Source organism: Cydia splendana, chromosome 21 (genome assembly GCF_910591565.1).
Source record: "Cydia splendana chromosome 21, ilCydSple1.2, whole genome shotgun sequence".
NCBI classification, from domain to species: Eukaryota; Metazoa; Arthropoda; class Insecta; order Lepidoptera; family Tortricidae; genus Cydia; species Cydia splendana.
In genome coordinates this window covers 3,221,158-3,238,359 of record NC_085980.1, presented here as the reverse complement: position 1 = coordinate 3,238,359, position 17,202 = coordinate 3,221,158, and the positions used below count along the sequence as shown (strand labels likewise).

General features: G+C 36.5%; 1 long non-coding RNA gene across 1 annotated transcript in view; it reads right to left on the bottom strand.

Annotated features, from left to right (window-relative positions):
• Nucleotides 1-17,202, bottom strand: part of LOC134801193 (uncharacterized) — a 217,975-nt gene that overhangs the window by 343 nt on the left and 200,430 nt on the right. The gene's annotated exons all lie outside the window — the stretch shown is intronic.

Sequence of the window (17,202 nt, the reverse complement as noted above, 5' to 3'; positions counted from 1 at the left end):
TCAATTTTGGAATCTTTCGCTTGCTCGGGTATCAATATTAGCACGAGCGGTTAAACAACAACTTTGCCCCCTTGTAAAACAAATAACTATTATTGCACACCTCAAATACTCGTAGTTTACAATAAATGTATACAGTAATATAGCCGGTCAAACAAGTTTGTCAGTAGCAAAAGGCGCGAAAAATCAAATTTTCTATGGGGCGATTACTCTTCGCGCCTTTATTTTTAAATTTGCCGCTTTTTTCTACTGACGGAAATGGCTTGACACACTATAAATGTACAATGTATGTATGTGTATGTTGTACGTATGTATATAATGACACTTCCTCACTTTGTCCTATTCAAATCGGCGCAGAGCTAGCTTAGACAGACTCTATGATAGATATCTTTTAAAACCTTCCTCAAATTAAGCTCATAGCTTCATAAGATTCTGTTGAAGACGTAAAACTAATAATGCATTATTCATAACCAGACATCGAAAATTTTATAGCATTTTCGGTGCAGCGGAGTGGTGTTAACGGAATTGGTATACACAATTTCAACCCTAATGATTAATTAGCGTTAATATTAACCTTAATTTACCATTTCAGCTCGAATTATCGATACTAATTCCGTTAACATCACTCCGCTGCACCGCAAATGCTATAACATTCACGATGTCTGAATGTCTGCTCATAACATAATAGTGCAAGTAATCAAATTTCATCTGCAGTTAATTAATTCTCTCAATCAATTTTTATTTAAAAAATACTTGTGGTTGTTCAATATTAAAAGCCGTAACAGACTACCGCACCGCACCGCAACCTTGGTGCGGTCAAAATATCTCTTTCTCGCTTTAACTTATAGCTGCGTCCTTAACACATGTACGTCGGCCGGTAAAGATATTAATTTAATTTGTTAAGTACGTCGAAATTATTTGTTATTTATTTGCCGTCTTTTCATATCTATGGTTGAAAACTAAGTTAAAAATCTGCTCATTACAGCTATTGTATGTATAGCTTTATATTCTAGATTCGTGTTGCCCACCATACAAAATTATAGCTAGAGTCGATCCAACTTGGCAGCCATTTTGATAGCCTAGAGGCCTAGACCAGCGGTCGGCAACCTTTTAGCAGCCAAGGGCCAAATAGTAGTTACCCAAGTTGACGCGGGCCGCACTTTGTTAATATTTATGACTTTATCAGACATTGTCGTTTGTCAATATTACATAAAAAATAGCCAGGGAGGCTCGCGGGCCGCAAGTGAGAGGTTCGCGGGCCACATGCGGACCCGCGGGCCGCTTTTTGCCGACCGCAGGCCTAGACGATGCATGACTGCATGTACGTACGTGTTATTTCAAACGTCGAACTTCTATGAAATTATGACGTTTACTTAACACTTGCACCGTCTGTGCTATCAAAATCGCTGCCTACCTAGCTTGGTCTAACTCTAAGGAAGTTTGAATCTAATTGTATTTATAATTGGGTTGAATTTAATTTGTTCGAAAAATTTAAATTTAAAATTTACGAGGATAAAGACAGGACGCTTACCACAAGGAATTTCCCGCTCTCATAGTGGCATTGACCGCCGGCATCATGGGCGAGACAGAAATATATAAGTAATTACGCGCGTGCGAAGAGATAGGAACATGCGTGTCAATGTACAAAATTCCACGAGCTGAGCGTCCTTTATTTAGAGTTATATAAGGCTATACATACACAAGAGGACTTATCTGTCCTAAGCATGTAATACACTTTTAACTTGTTTCCAACTGTCTTAGCTAACTTGGACAAATTGCATAAGTATATAAATAAATTTATTACATCACAATAATTAAGTATTTTTTTCTCTCTAATAAGAAGCAATCCGGTTATTTATAAATTTTATAATACTCACAAATTACCTAATGATATATTTTCTTCTTATCCCTAAATGTATATACATTTTTATAGCAAATACACACATTAATTATTTGTTTTATTATGTCTTCCATTATGCGATTTGTCCTTGTACTAGACTTGTACAAACTGTGTTGCCATGTCGCTTGGACGTTTTCGTAATGTTGCTAGCGTATATTAAACGAAGCTTAATTCTAAATATTAATGTTATTTATTGATAGTAGTTGAGATCTTCATCATATTGTAATATTATAAGATAAGAGGAATAAAACAAATATGCTGATGTATTTTTTATTTTCATTTTACCTTAACCATAATGATATGACACATTGAACCTTGAACATATAGTCTGTCAAACACAATTTGATACAGTGAAAACCAGGAAAATTAAACTCGTCCCTTTCTTTTGGGTGCTAGTAGTAGAGTAAGACAAAGACAGTATGATTCTCTGTGTCTATGTTTGAAATGAGACAGTCAGTCCGAGCCAAACTATATGAAATAATGATGATAGTGGGAAAATGAATTAAAACCGAAAACCAGTCACGTTCCAAGGGCCGATCCAGCTTCACATTTTTAAGCGCATGTTGCGCAAGCATTTTTTCGACAAGCTCATTTGGTAGGCGTAGTATTTTTTGAACAGGGTATAAAAAATACCACTACTGTTTCTGTTCGATCTGATAGTTTACTGGTAGAAAATGCCTAGGGCCTTTCGCCATTAGTACTTTATTTTTTATATTGCAAAACTGTACCTACAATACAGTTTAAAGAAGTAAATAACAGAGATAAATAATATTATATAAGTGCTTAACGCTTAAACCGGTAAACTGATTTAGATAAAAGGTATACATATATATACATATTCAGAGGCCTGTGGAAGGACATATTATAGTTTTTATCGATCATCATCATCCCACGCAGAGGAAGTTATGAGCAGAACCGTTGTATGGTACTCGTAAACGCATAACATATAGACGGAATTTTAACGCAAACAACCATATAATTCCTAATTCATTTCGGTCGCGTGGCGGGTTAAACGCAACAATCTGATAACCATCTACCCAGCCGGGGTATTACCCCACGCTGGCAACACTAAACGGCCACATCCGGCGCTTCCGGCCAACACTGCTTTTTTAATGCGGAAGTGGGCAACACTGGCGTGTTTGTTAATGGAATTTGCCGGTTTTTTAGGGAAGGTTTGAGATGACTTTAGAATTAATAAATAGTGTAAATGATTGGTGAGTTGGCTTAAATATTAAATGGAGGAATAATTTCAAAATAATGGAACGCCTCATTTTGGATTGGAATATATAAGCGTAATAAAATATGGTTTAATTTCTGTGTAGCTTTCAAAATAATATATCCTGTTGATTTTACCATTTTTTTATTTCTCTTATACCTACTATTTTACTTATTTCTTGAATAATCGTTAGAGTTGAATTTTTTGAAAATTCAATTTGTTTTGTTGTTAACAGAGCTTAATCTAAAAATATAACCATCACATTCCTAGTGATAGCATTTTTTACGGTAACTTTCCTCTTCGTAGTTAGTACTAAAAACAATTAAAAACTATTTGACTATTATAAATTAAAGAGTAATATCTAAGTATGTAAATTAAGAGAATACGAGTGAATTGCAAAAAAAGTTATACGAGGCTTCTTCACTCCACCAGTGCTCAGCGCCGACTCACGCACGGCTTAGGTGGCCAGCTACCTACGAGGTGCCAAATATTGGCGCCCGAATTGTACATCGTTAAAAAGCACCTGTAATTAGTCTAAAGTTAATTGATTCCATTGTGTTACGAAAGTTAAGCCATTTCTATTTAAGTTAGATGCATGAAAATGTGTTAGCGTATGCTATAGACTTATATGTGTACGAATTAAGTACAACAAATACAATATAATACAATTTACATAGTTAATTTTCGTAACATAAATGAATCAATTAAGTTAAGACTAATCACAGCTTGGTCACTGAGCTAGCAATGGAGAGCAAAAAAGTTGGATTAGCAATGAATAAATCTAAGACAAAGATTTTAACAAATAGAAAACCGGAAGATGTTATTATAGAGAATGAAAAAATTGAATATGTGAAAGAGTATATTTACCTCGGTCAAACAGTGTCGTTCGAAGATAGCACAGAAAAAGAAATACAAAGACGAATATCTACATCTTGGAGAAAATATTGGGGACACAAGGAAATTATGAAAAACGGCTCTATTAATATTGGTATAAAGAAAAAGGTATTCAATATGGCAATACTACCGTGCTTAACATACGGTTGTCAAACATGGTCTTTGAAAAAGATAGACGAAGAAAAGATTGATGTTTGCCAACGAAAAATGGAAAGGAGCATGCTCGGACTAAAACTATCAGACAGAGTAAGAAATGAAAAAATAAGGAGACTTACCAAAGTAGAGGATGCGAAGAAAAAAGCTCGGCGGCTTAAGTGGCAATGGGCAGGCCACATATGTAGAATGGAGGATAATAGGTGGACCAAACGGCTGACAGAATGGTTTCTGTATGATGGCAGTAGAAATAAAGGACATCCAAGAAAAAGGTGGAGGGATATATTTAACGAAACAGTTGGCGACAACTGGATGCAAAAGGCCCGTGATAGATATATGTGGAGATGCATGGGGGAGGCCTACGCCACAGAGGCGACTACTATTATAAATAATTGTTAAAGTTTAGTTTAAGTTTAGTTTAATTGAATAATATGTATAAGTAATTAAAACTGTAAGGATAAAGTAACTAAATACTAGATTGTAAGTCAAGTTATTGTAAGGTAATACATAGTAGAAATAAAGGCTATTTTTATTTTATTTTATTTAATCACAGCTTAACTGCGCTTAATTACGTAAATTTTTTTTGCAATTCACTCATATAGGTATCATGCTATTAAATGTTTAGCGACGCGTTATTAAATAATTTTCACGAAAATATGGAAACAACATAAACACACGACAGAACAGTCGTTACAAAAACGAATAATTACTCGCCAATAACGCCATCAATGGCCTATTAATTCCAATAAAACCGTTTCATGAAGATATCTATTTAATTAAGTGATCCACGATATTAATTCGATTATTACCTCCCGTAAAAACTACAAAACAGACCTTTTAGCGCAAACGATACCCAAACACGACACCCTCATAAGCGCAAAGAAATTTCAATTTTATCGCCTGGTAATAGAGATAACTTTCTTTTATCATTTTATCTTTAATTACTGTTACTGAGTCGCGGTAGTGCACGCCATTCGATTCAATCACTATTAAAATGCACCTTAAAACAATGATGATACAATTTATTATCGCTCGCTTTTTACAAAACCTTTTAATTATGTCATTCCAACACGCTATCCGATCAACGAAAAATCAACCTTTAAAAATAACGATATAAAGTTGAGAATTGATTGGTTTGATAACAGCGCCATCTCTCGGCCTTAAGCGCGAGGAATCTTAATTTAATTAAAATTGGAATGTTATCGCGCGATCGGTCGCATGCCCCCAAGTGTTGCCACGCTCCGATTAGCGGGATTTTCGTGTTTCCGTGCTTCTTCCGTTATCAGCTGTCACTTAATTACGAAATTGGGAATGAGTGTTCGTTGGCGGTTTGTGCCGATTGTTATTTGTTTGAACGCCGTTGGGTGATTTATTTTGACTTTTTAACTTGTTTATGGTTGACAAGGATTTGAAATGAAAAGAAAATATTGATATCGTGATGAACGAGATATGTATATTATGTTATTTAATATCTGTTAAATAGTAGCTGTAGACTTCGTGAACCCCCATGGCTCCGACATTTGAAAAAAAAAAAATGGCCCGAGCTGAAAGGAAGAGCTTCGCTCACGCTCGGTCAAAAATATATCAGATTTGTAAACTCTGTTGTGAGTTCATTTTAAATTGTTTGTTGAAATTAATAGCTGTAATATGTACTTACAAATATACCGGGTGTGGCCTGTAACATGAGCAAAAAATTAAACTGTAGGCTGTACTCCTCATACTGACCAACATTTGTTCAGCGACTTTTAAAAATAACTTGTGGTTTGATTTTTATAACACTTTAATGTTTATTCTAAGACGCAATGTATTGCGAATTTTTTTATGTTTAAGGCGTGACAAGCAACGTCAATCACACTAATATGGCGTGGCGATGGCGTCCATTGAAGATAATATTTATTTTGTATGAAAAATAGGGAGTCTAAATACTTCATAATTTTTAAAAGTTGTTGAACAAAAGTGTCACCGTTTGAGGAGTACAATCTATGTTTTAATTCTTTGCTCGTGTTACAGGCGACACCGTGTATAGTACGTAATGCCTAACACCGTTTGGGTGATGTCCGCTCTCCAGCAGATATCCAGAAAAAAACCGGTTTTTTTCAGAGTAATTTTCCTATGAAAAACCGGTTTTGCACATTTTTACAAAAGGCTTTTGGCTTGATAAATCTAAACCCCCCTGGTCCCAGTTCTAAGAGGTGACCGACGACCGTAGTGGTGCATCGGGTAGCAAGATGCCACGTATAGTCTACCTCATTATGTGTACTTAATTAAATATGTCAAAAATTATAGGCGATAGAAGAATTTAAAAAAAGCCAATTAAATTTACATTGTAGCAATAAAAGCACAATTAACACTTAAATTAAGTTCAATTGTCAAAATCAACATTTTCATGAGTATTTTTTTTACAAAACCTGGTCGAAACAGAGATCGTGTGTACGTCGACTCGCTTTGACGTCTGGCGGGGCAATGGCGGTGTTTACGTACTTTACGTTATTCCTCGAGTTATAAGAAGGTCATTCAGTCACTAATAGTCAGTTACTACTTACCCCTGTTACATTAAGCCCCACGCTCCCCTACTGAGTGTTGCTTTTCTTTAACCTCGTAAGTCTCCGCGTACCTTATTCTACAGTCAGCAGTCAGCATAGTGATGGGTCAAATCGAAAAAATTTCAAACCGAATAAGTCGACTCCGATTTAAACCCAAATCGGTTTGCAAACCGATTTGGCCAAGTCGATTTAACTTCTATTTTTTAATTATCAGTAGTTCAAACCGCTCCGTAGTCGCTTGGTTTTGAGTTGAAGAAATCGAATTGTAAATTTTACGGTTTGTTCGACCCTTAGAATTCTTAGAATAACACGACAGCAAAAACTTTTGACTTAAAACTTTTGTAATATTTTTTTACTTTCCGTTGCGCGGTAGATCAAAATGTCATTAATTGCTAAACATAAAACGGGAAAGCACTATACGAGCAAGCTGGAAAGAGCGTGCGGTCTCGTGCGATTCCGTGAGTCATTGCCGCGAATTCGTTCAGTTAGCAAATCGACGCGGCGCAAAACTGGCAAACCGATCCAAGTAAACCGCCAAATCGATCTCTTTAAGCCTATGCGAAATTGGACCTTAGTACTTGAACCATAAGTTTCATTTTACTTTACCTGTAGATACCAAGTTTTGACTTGACTCGACTCAATAATGACGGCAAAGTGCATGCCAACATTTTTCTTCGTGGTTTGAAGTCGATTCGTGTACATTTTATGCCTCAATATGTCCAACGAAAGTGACGCAGCAACAAATCGGAAAGGGTGCGCTTAGAGCGGGTGAACGTATCTTAAGTCGATTTACGGAACACTCGAGTCGATTTAGTCGACTTCAGACCTAAATCGGTTTGAACCGATTTGTGAAGTCGAATCGTAACATCGCTAAGTCAGCACCAAAAGTAGCGTATCAGACTATGCGTCAAAAATATCTACCCACCATTCTCTAATAGCTTAACAAAATTGTATGTCAGTTGACGATATACTATTTCATACGAATAAGCTTACTACAATTACGTTGCCTACTTCAAATATTATAAGCGGATCGTTTTACAACCTATGATCTTTTATACAAAGATGTGTTATACACGTTCCAAAATTGAAGCACTCACCTCGTGTCATGTGTACGAGTTTGTCTCAGTCTGCCTGACGCAAGCGCGAAGTGTACACTGGTTAATACTTTTCCACAAATAACGTGTATTAAGCACCAAAATGCCGACCTTCGTTATGTTGAAATGCTCAAATTATCCGCGGAAGCGCAAAAAAATTGACGGCGTCACATATCATTCGTAAGTAAAAACTGAAATAATCCGTTTTTCTTCGGTTTAATCTTGAAAGAAATAAAGCTGGCCGCCATTTTCGCCGGCTGACAGAAAGAGATAAGTTTATATTCTTATCAGCGAGAATGACAAGGACGCGCCAACTGCGTACATAGATTATCATAGCAGAGGCGTCATGGTAAGTTGCATTCATTGTTTGGTGCTTGTCGTACAAATAAGAGAAATAAATTTCAACTTTAATATTAAAGTTTTTAACTTGCACGTATTTTTTCTTGTAATTAATTACAACAATTGGAAAATTAAAGATTATCATTGTCCGGGTCGCGTCAATTAAGTAAATAGGTATATTGCTGTTTATACAAAGATTACTACAAAATTAGTATTTTTTTAGGCATTTCATTTTCTCACACAATAACAATTAAGTATTATAACATAAAATTGTTAGTAAAATAAAAGGTTTTGTTGTTATTGAATTTGCTTTTTTTTTAACTCGTTTTCTTGGAAAGGAATATAGTTTATTTACATACTTATATATTTTTACCGCTTTATTTACATTTGCGTATGAACTGTGCTAGTACCAGTATATATCACTTGATCAAAGGGAAGGTGAATGTTATTAATAGTATTCACGAAATAGGTAGAATCCAGTACATATAAAATATAAAAATACGGGGTGAAATTTTAACCACCATACATACATACTCTGCGTACTGAACCAGCCAAATTTTTTTTCTTACAAAAGTAACAATGATAAGTATAATATAATATCTTTTATTTACATAACTAAATGTGAAAACTTTTTACTTCGGTAGCGAGTACATTAAATGAAATGAAATGAAATGAAATTACTGCATAGAACTGCACTAAAATGATTTGCACCCTCTGTCAAACATCTTATTCTTTGATATTTTTTTTCTTAATAAGTTTTACGGTTCGCGCCATCTCCACTATTTGCCGTCGTGTTATGGTGGTACCACTGATTTACCAAATTCACGCGCAAGTGACAAACACCAGCCGTCTCTTTTTTACTTAGGTATTCTTTTAATTGTGCCGTCTCTTTTACGCATTTGCGTATGAAGTTGTAAACAAATTGTAACTGATGCTGCCGTGACGTTGGCAGCATTGGTTGGTATCATTTTTTTCGCTTGATATGTTAGTGTATGGCATATCTACATATAAAAGATCATAGTTTACAACTAAATGCGGAAACCTATTAAGATCAGCGATAGGTAAATAATAATTAAGTTAAACAAAAACACCGTACGCAATGCACATCCCCTACACATTGTAAATTGACCATACCAATTTGACTCACGAAATACCGAAAAACATACCAATTAATAAATGGTTAAAATGTAATTTACGGGCACGTCAGTTTTTTTAACAGGTAACACCGCCTAATGGCCGGTTTCATGTCAGCCATGTTTGTTTTAAAACTTGTAATTATTCAAATTTGGAATGGCAGATGCGTTCGAAAACGATAATCGATTTGACTCGCATGATGGTTATTTGCGGATGGTTAAATCTAAATCAAACGAATATAGACTTTACCACCTTGCATTTAAGAAATAAAGGCGATTATTCTGAGTGTTATTATAAAATGGTAAGTCGCAGATATTACCAATTTGTTTTTACAGATAAAGTTTTAAATCATTGGTAAAAGTGAACCTTATTGCTTTGCGTTAAGATATAACAAAAAGTGACTAAACGGTAAACAGTGTAAGTTAAAGATTAATTTTCAAAATGTATGTTTGAACTGTAGCAAAGGAATTAATGACGTGTTTAATTAATATTACAGTGACATTTTTCATCAGAAGCTTTTAATCGCACTTTTATATCTTTATTTATTGAGGTGTAAGTCTAAAAATTGGACCTCGAAGACATATTTGAAATAGTAATATAATCTCGCTGTACGGGCCCGTAACTATGTAACTAAATATGTAGTAAATATAGTTTGGCAAGCCTTTTCCGTCAGAAAAAGGAGGCAAATTTTAAAAATGTAGGCGTAGGGTTGACCCCCTATAGAATTTTTGAATTTCGCGTAGAATTTTGGGTTTTCCAGACTATAAGTAACAATGGATGTTAAAAGTAGGCGTTTGACAATTCAGTTATTAACAAATATCAGGCCGCCGTGTAGCGCCATCTAGGTCAGCTGTCGAACTCGGTGCCACTATTTTTTCTTACACTTTACACGGATCCCATAATATATATTTATTTATTTACACGTATACCTACCTACTACAATAAGTCACTCTTTACTGCGACGACATGCAAATTGCAAATGTATTGGTAATAAATATTTTCATAAATTATTCTGTTACAATTTTTTCCGTTCATTTTAGGGTTCTGTACCCAAAGGGTAAAACGGGACCCTATTACTAAGACTCCACTGTCCGTCTGTCTGTCACCAGGCTGTATCTCATGAACCGTGATAGATAGGCAGTTGAAATTTTCACATATGATGTACCTATTTCTGTTGCCGCTATAACAACAAATACTAAAAACAGAATATAATAAATATTTAAGTGGGGCTCCCATACAACAAACGTGATTTTATGCCGTTTTTTGCGTAATGGAACGGAACGCTTCGTGCGCGAGTCCGACTCGCACTTACACCTACTACAATTAGTCACTCTTTATTGCGAAGACATGCAAATGTGTTGGTAATATTTTCGTAAATTATTCTGTCACAATTTTTTTCCCGTTAATTTTTTCGTGGTTAATGTCACTTTACAGTTGACTTCGTAAATGCTAACATACTGATAAAAATAATTACTTTATTTATGTAGATGACGGAAGGCTAAGTGACATAACACAACATCAAAATAACATGCGCATCCCCAAAAAAGCAAATCGACACGCGCCGTATCGTGCAAAAAACAAATAAATTAAATTAACAGTATAATTTTTGAATTCCGGCTTCATTCAGAAATGGAGATTGAATACCAATTTAACATCATTGCGTCAAATGCGCCATCTTGCAGTTGATGGTTCAACTTGCTGTCGGTAGAAAAAATAATACGCAATAAAATCATCTAATGACAGCGAGATTTTGAAAAGAGTTTAAGGAGCCCACTGATTACCAGTCGGCCGGACGATATCGGCCTGTCAGTTAAACGCAAAATTTGACAGCTCCGAACAACTGACAGGCTGATGTCGTCCAGCGAACTTGTAATGAGTGGGCTCCTTAATCTCTTTTAAAAATCTCGCTGTCATTACATGCTTTTGTTGTTGCGTGCGTGACTTCAACTCTCGTGCCCATACCTACATATACATGTACCTACACCTACAGGTACAGTTTTTACAACGATGGGCCGCAAGTGACCAAAAAATTTTCAATATCATTTTGAGACATTTAAGAATAAGGCCCATGAGCATTAATTATAATGAGTTTTTAAGCAATAGCCCCCGAAAAGCGAGTGATAGTATCGCGTTAGAATTAGCGATGGTCAGATAGGGCCTAATAACGGTTCGGGCTGGCCGTTATAAGACTTATTAGAATATGGCGCGGACGCTGTTTTAACAATAATAAATATTTTTAAAATAATTGTATTCAACTTATTATAAGAATAATTAATGTTCATAGAATCAAGACTTACATCCTGCAAAACCTACTGCCCGATTCGAACTTTAAGATACGTCAAATATTACGGCTAGATACGATATGGATTAGATATGACAGTGTCAAAAGTGACGTTTTTGTTTGAAGAAATACGTAATATTTCACGTATCCTAAAGTTCGAATCGGGCCGCTAGATAGGTATAGTTAGACCAAGAAAAGTCTGCAGCGATTTTGATAGCCCACGCAGTGCAAGTGTTATTTTAAACGTCAAACTTCTATGAAATTATGACGTATAAATAACACTTGCATTGCGTGGACTATCAAAATCGCTGCAGACTTTTCTTGGTCTAACTCTAAGCACACAGGTGTGACTGATGTTTAATAAATTCATAACGAATGGGTGCTTTGATAAAGAAGCGCTGGTGGCCTAGCGGTAAGAGCGTGCGATTTTCAATCCGGAGGTCGCCGGTTAGAACCCCGGCTCGTACCAATGACTTTTCACCTCAGCAGCTCGAACAAGGGTACTTTGCTTATTAAAAACAGTGAGCAAAATGCGATTTTGCTCACTGAGTCATTTTGTCTCACTCAGTGAGCAAAATCGCACTTTGCTCACTGATTGTGTCTCACTCAGTGAGCAAAATGCGATTTTGCTCACTGAGTGAGACAAAATGACTTTCAAGTGACCTTTATAGTCATTTCAACATGCGGGGTCTAATACAAGTTCGATATACTTGGGTTCTATTATCTCTGTCCCTCTAGGTATGTTCTCACTGCTTAGGGTGAAAAATTTTGTGTACTACACGAGATCAAAGCTATTTACATCTCGTGCGCTTTTGAATCCCTTACTACGCTCAAGATTCTAAATTAGATTCACTCGCTACGCTCGTGAATCTATTATAGAATCTTTCGCTTGCACGGGACTCAAAATAAGCACTCGAAGAAATATCAAACTTTGATCTCTTGTTGTACAAATAACTATTTTTGGAACGTATTGTACGAAATATCATTTGATATTTACCAGTCGCTTTTCGGTGAAGGAAAACATCGTGAGGACGCCGCACTAATCCCAATAAGGCCTAGTTTCCCCTCTGGGTTGGAAGGTCAGATGGCAGTCGCTTTCGTAAAAACTAGTGTCAGCGCTAATTCTCGGGATTAGTAGCCAAGCGAACCCCAGGCTCCTATGAGCCCTGGCAAAAAAAGCTGTGACAACGCGAGGAAGATAATGATGATGATGATGATGATGGGTGCTTTGTTATCAGGCGGCCTAGCCAAGGTGACGATAGCTTGCGCTTCGCCATCGGATCGCTTTGTGTCTCTCTATCACTCTTCCATATTAGTGTGACAGTGACAGTAGCATTTCGTTCGCTACGTAGCGTTATCGATTGGCATGTTGTTTATGGGGCCTGGTTATCACGATAAAAATTATGTAAAACATAATTTATTGATCCACTGGTCGAAAAACTTGTATTTTGCAATACAACAAAATACAATATCTTTATTTCAGAGTACCAGAGCTCCATAGAGGTGATTATAATCGTTTTCACAAGGATAATCCTAATTTATCTTAGTAAGGTAAGTAAATTAGTCCAATAAATTTAGACATACAAATTACCATAGGTACCACCACACTGACACACGTATTTAATATGTATGTACAGTAAAGGGCCATAAAGTTTGCACATCGGTATTTAGAAAGAGAATATTGGAGGCAACGAGAATGAAAGAGACAACGCTCTACGAAGCCGAAATTCCGATGTGCAAACTTTATGGCCCTTTACTGTACATACTAAATTTATTCCTAAAACTGTCAAGTGTGAGCCGTAGTTTCCTATACGGGGTCTATGACAGTAAAGGTTGAGAAAATCATAACTCTATAGGCCTAACCTAACCTAACCTAACCTAACCTAACCTAACCACCACTGTGTGGCTACCACCAGTTTAGCACTGACAAAAGCTATCGAGAAAGTGACTTACTATACTTCTTGCTCGTACTCGCATATTAGTGTGAGCGAGATGTAGGTATATAGAAAGTAAATTACGTAGACTTTAGCGTATATGTCAGTTTTGACACTGTTAGTGACTTATGGTAGGGGTACATATCCATAACGAAAGTGGTACATATCCATAACGAAAGTAAGTTACTGGTGGTAGCCACAATGATCTTTCAGTTTCAAAAGTGACGTTTCATTTAACACTAAACAGTTATTGTAATCAAAGCGCCAACCGCGAACCACGTTCGACGTGTTGCCTCTCTGTCGCACTTGTAAATTTGTACATCAGTGTGACAGGGAGCCAACACGAACGTGGTTCGCGGTAGGCCCTCAGAATAAGCCTCCACATCGCGGGCACTTAGCAAAACATATTAGCAATGAATATTCATACAATTTTGCCGGCCTACGCAATGGGCTACAATGGGCCGGGCTACAAGCAGTGGGGAGACACTCCTCACTTCGGTCGAACTCGGCTCTGTTCGGCTCAGCATTGCTCCGAGCAATTATTAGGGTTGGCACCACTTGACTTCCTTTTGCGTGCACGACCACAGATAAGATAATGGCTTGAATTGTGACAACCCTAAATAGCCGAAAGGGATAGTGCCATATATTAGAAAGGGATAGCATGATTCGACCCTGAACCGCTGTCAAACTTCGGGTTTGTAGGAAGTGTCCTTTCTTTACGGTAGTATTACTATTATTTCTTCTGTGCCACAAGTTTTTCCAGGAATGGATTTTTTTCTTTACCCACGGAACCCCAACCCATCGCCACGTGGCGCTATTAATAAGACGATGTTTAAACCCTTATCTCCCCTTATTACCAAAAAACAATTAATATACCTTACTCAAGTTAATTGTCGCCATACAAAGCATAAACAGAAAACCAACTTCAATATCAACTCTAATTCCAACCTTATTATTTAAGCATTAAGGTTCATTTTAGCTCATTCAAGCTTTGGAAGTTAGGTTTTTCTTTCAACAACTTCAACACTAATTCCAACCTTATTTTTCAAGTATTAAGGTTCATTTCATCAGCTCATTCAAGCTACGGTAGTTATGATGTTGTAGAAGTGGAGTATTTTGTGCGTTTGGGCACATTTGCATATGGACAGACAGACAGATACGTGTGTAATTAGACGATAAATTAACTTACTTATGAGCGATGTTGGAGAGAGATAGAAGGTTGGTTGTTCGACAAAGATAGGTGCGACCTTTTTCTAATGCATGCTAGTATTGCTAGGTATTTGAATATCTAGACATATTTTATTTTGTCCTAGCCTTGTGTATTTTCCCGCATTCGATCTAGTTTAGAGTCCATCCAGCGCTATTTCCTTTTTTGTGAGAAGATTCTACATACAGAAGTCTTAAAAATTATGTTCTATAATATTTTAATGACATTAACGGCTCAAAATTCATATTTATTTATTAATCAAAAATACATTAATATATATTTAAAAAAATACAAAATGAATACCTTAAAACCTAAAGGGACTAAAACTAAAATACTACTAAATATAAAATACCTCCCCCAAATCCCCTGCTTCTGGCATAGACCCCAGAATGCTGGCGGCGTTACCTCTCTGCACCGCCAGACTCAACCTCTGCGTAAAGAAGTAGCCCACTCTGTGGTCCCCCGAGACACCTATCAGACGTTCCGACACCTTTTTAATAAATTTCAAATGGTTTTGTAAATTATCAATATTATTATATAAAGTACTGCCTTACGGCCCCCGCTCGCAACGTCAATGGGACGAGCCGCTCTGCGTTCGCGGTTACCATCAGTTTGTCACTGACATAAACGCCGTCGAGAACGTAATTTACTTTCTATACATCTCGCTCGCACTCGCATATTAGTGCAAACGGGATGTATAGAAAGTAAATTACGTTCTCGACGGCGTTTATGTCAGTGACAAACTGATGGTAACCCGTTTCGTTACTACAAGAATAAAAAATTATGAATAGTGAATAAATTTTTCACCTTACGCCCGGTAGTGAAACGGCCAAGCCACATATTTGGACTAAAGTGTAGAGTTTGTGAAGTTAGGGCTTGTAGAGTTAGAAGCTTTGCTCTACAAGAGATCTGATAACTTTTTGACAGTGCGTGCCTTATGGTTTCGTCTTGGCAACATTTTACATGAAAAGATTTTTGGTGGAATTACGCTTTCTCAATATACTACAAAGTAACGTAAATAATTAGGTAACATAATTTGTACTGCCATTTAAGAAACTCTCACCCATTTCGTTCGTATAGACAGTAGCTACCGGGCGGCACGCGTTAATGTTTATTTTATGTAAAGCGCGCGCTAAGCGTAATTGGATAACGCATTACCCTCCCCACCGCAGTAGGTCTAACAAGTATGCCTAATGTGAGCACTCCACAATGATACACTTTATAGACTTTTGACACTCATATTGTCATTTTCTCGAAATAGGTAGAGTTAGACCACGAAAAGTCTGCAGCGATTTTGATAGCCCACGCAGTGCAAGTGCTATTTATACGTCAAAATTTCATAGAAGTTTGACTTATCTTGGTCTGACTCTAGCACTAGCAGCGTCAAACTGACATATTCGCTAACGTCTGCGTAACTTACTTTCTATACCTCTCGCTCGCACTAATATGCGAGTAGGTACTAGCGAGATGCATAAAAAGTAAGTTACGCACACGCTAGCGAATATGTCATGTGTCATTTCCTTTTAGCATTAACTATTTCTCAGAAAGCGGTATCATTCCTTGCGAAACATTACGTAATAAAAATAAAATAAAAATACCGATTTCAAATCGCTCCTAATCTCTACCTGCCTGATGCGATTTTATCTATAAAGAAAGCTTACAGATTATAACGACAAAAGAAAGATACCAACTTATAACAAACACTTTAATCAAGAAATATAGACCTTAACCTAGTAAAAATAAGCGACTTCGTAACAGGAAGTGTGATTTGTAATTCGATTCCAAGGTGTTAAAGTGACGGCTATTCGAACACCATTAAGGCGACATTTAAAAACATTCGATTCGAATTTCAAAATTCTGAAGTACGTGCACGGGTGCGCGTAAGTACGGCACCAACAATTTTATTTTATATATTATAAATATAGGACATTCGTACACAGATCGACTAAGTCCCACAGTAAGCTCAAGAAGGCTTGTGTTGTGGGGAAGCGTAACGTTCTAGTAATATATTATATCACTAGAACGTTAATGTAATACACTATATAAAATCACGCCACGCCGTTTTGTTGCATAAATAGTGTTTAGTTTTTAAGTTTATAATATATACAGTGAAACCTGGTTAAGTGGGACCTGGATAAGTGAGAAACCTCTATAGCTGGGACTCATGGTGCGGTCCCGACACTTTAGCACTGAATTACCTCTGTTAGTGAGATAAAACTAACCTCTATAACTGGGATTAGTTGTTGTGATTTTATAGTCACATTTACCTCTATAATTGAGACAGAGAGTGTATTTTACCTCTTTTACTGAGACTATATTTATAAGATTACATTTTCCTAATTGTTTTTTTTTTAATTCTATACGAATTCCCTCTGTATCTGAGATAACGTCAATCTATGACCTCCCTAACTTGGACTTTGATCTATTTCCGTATTCTTACTAACTCTTAGTCTATCCACAAATTCCGCATTTGCTTAATTGTGTCTTTTAAACGACTTCAAGTTTCATAT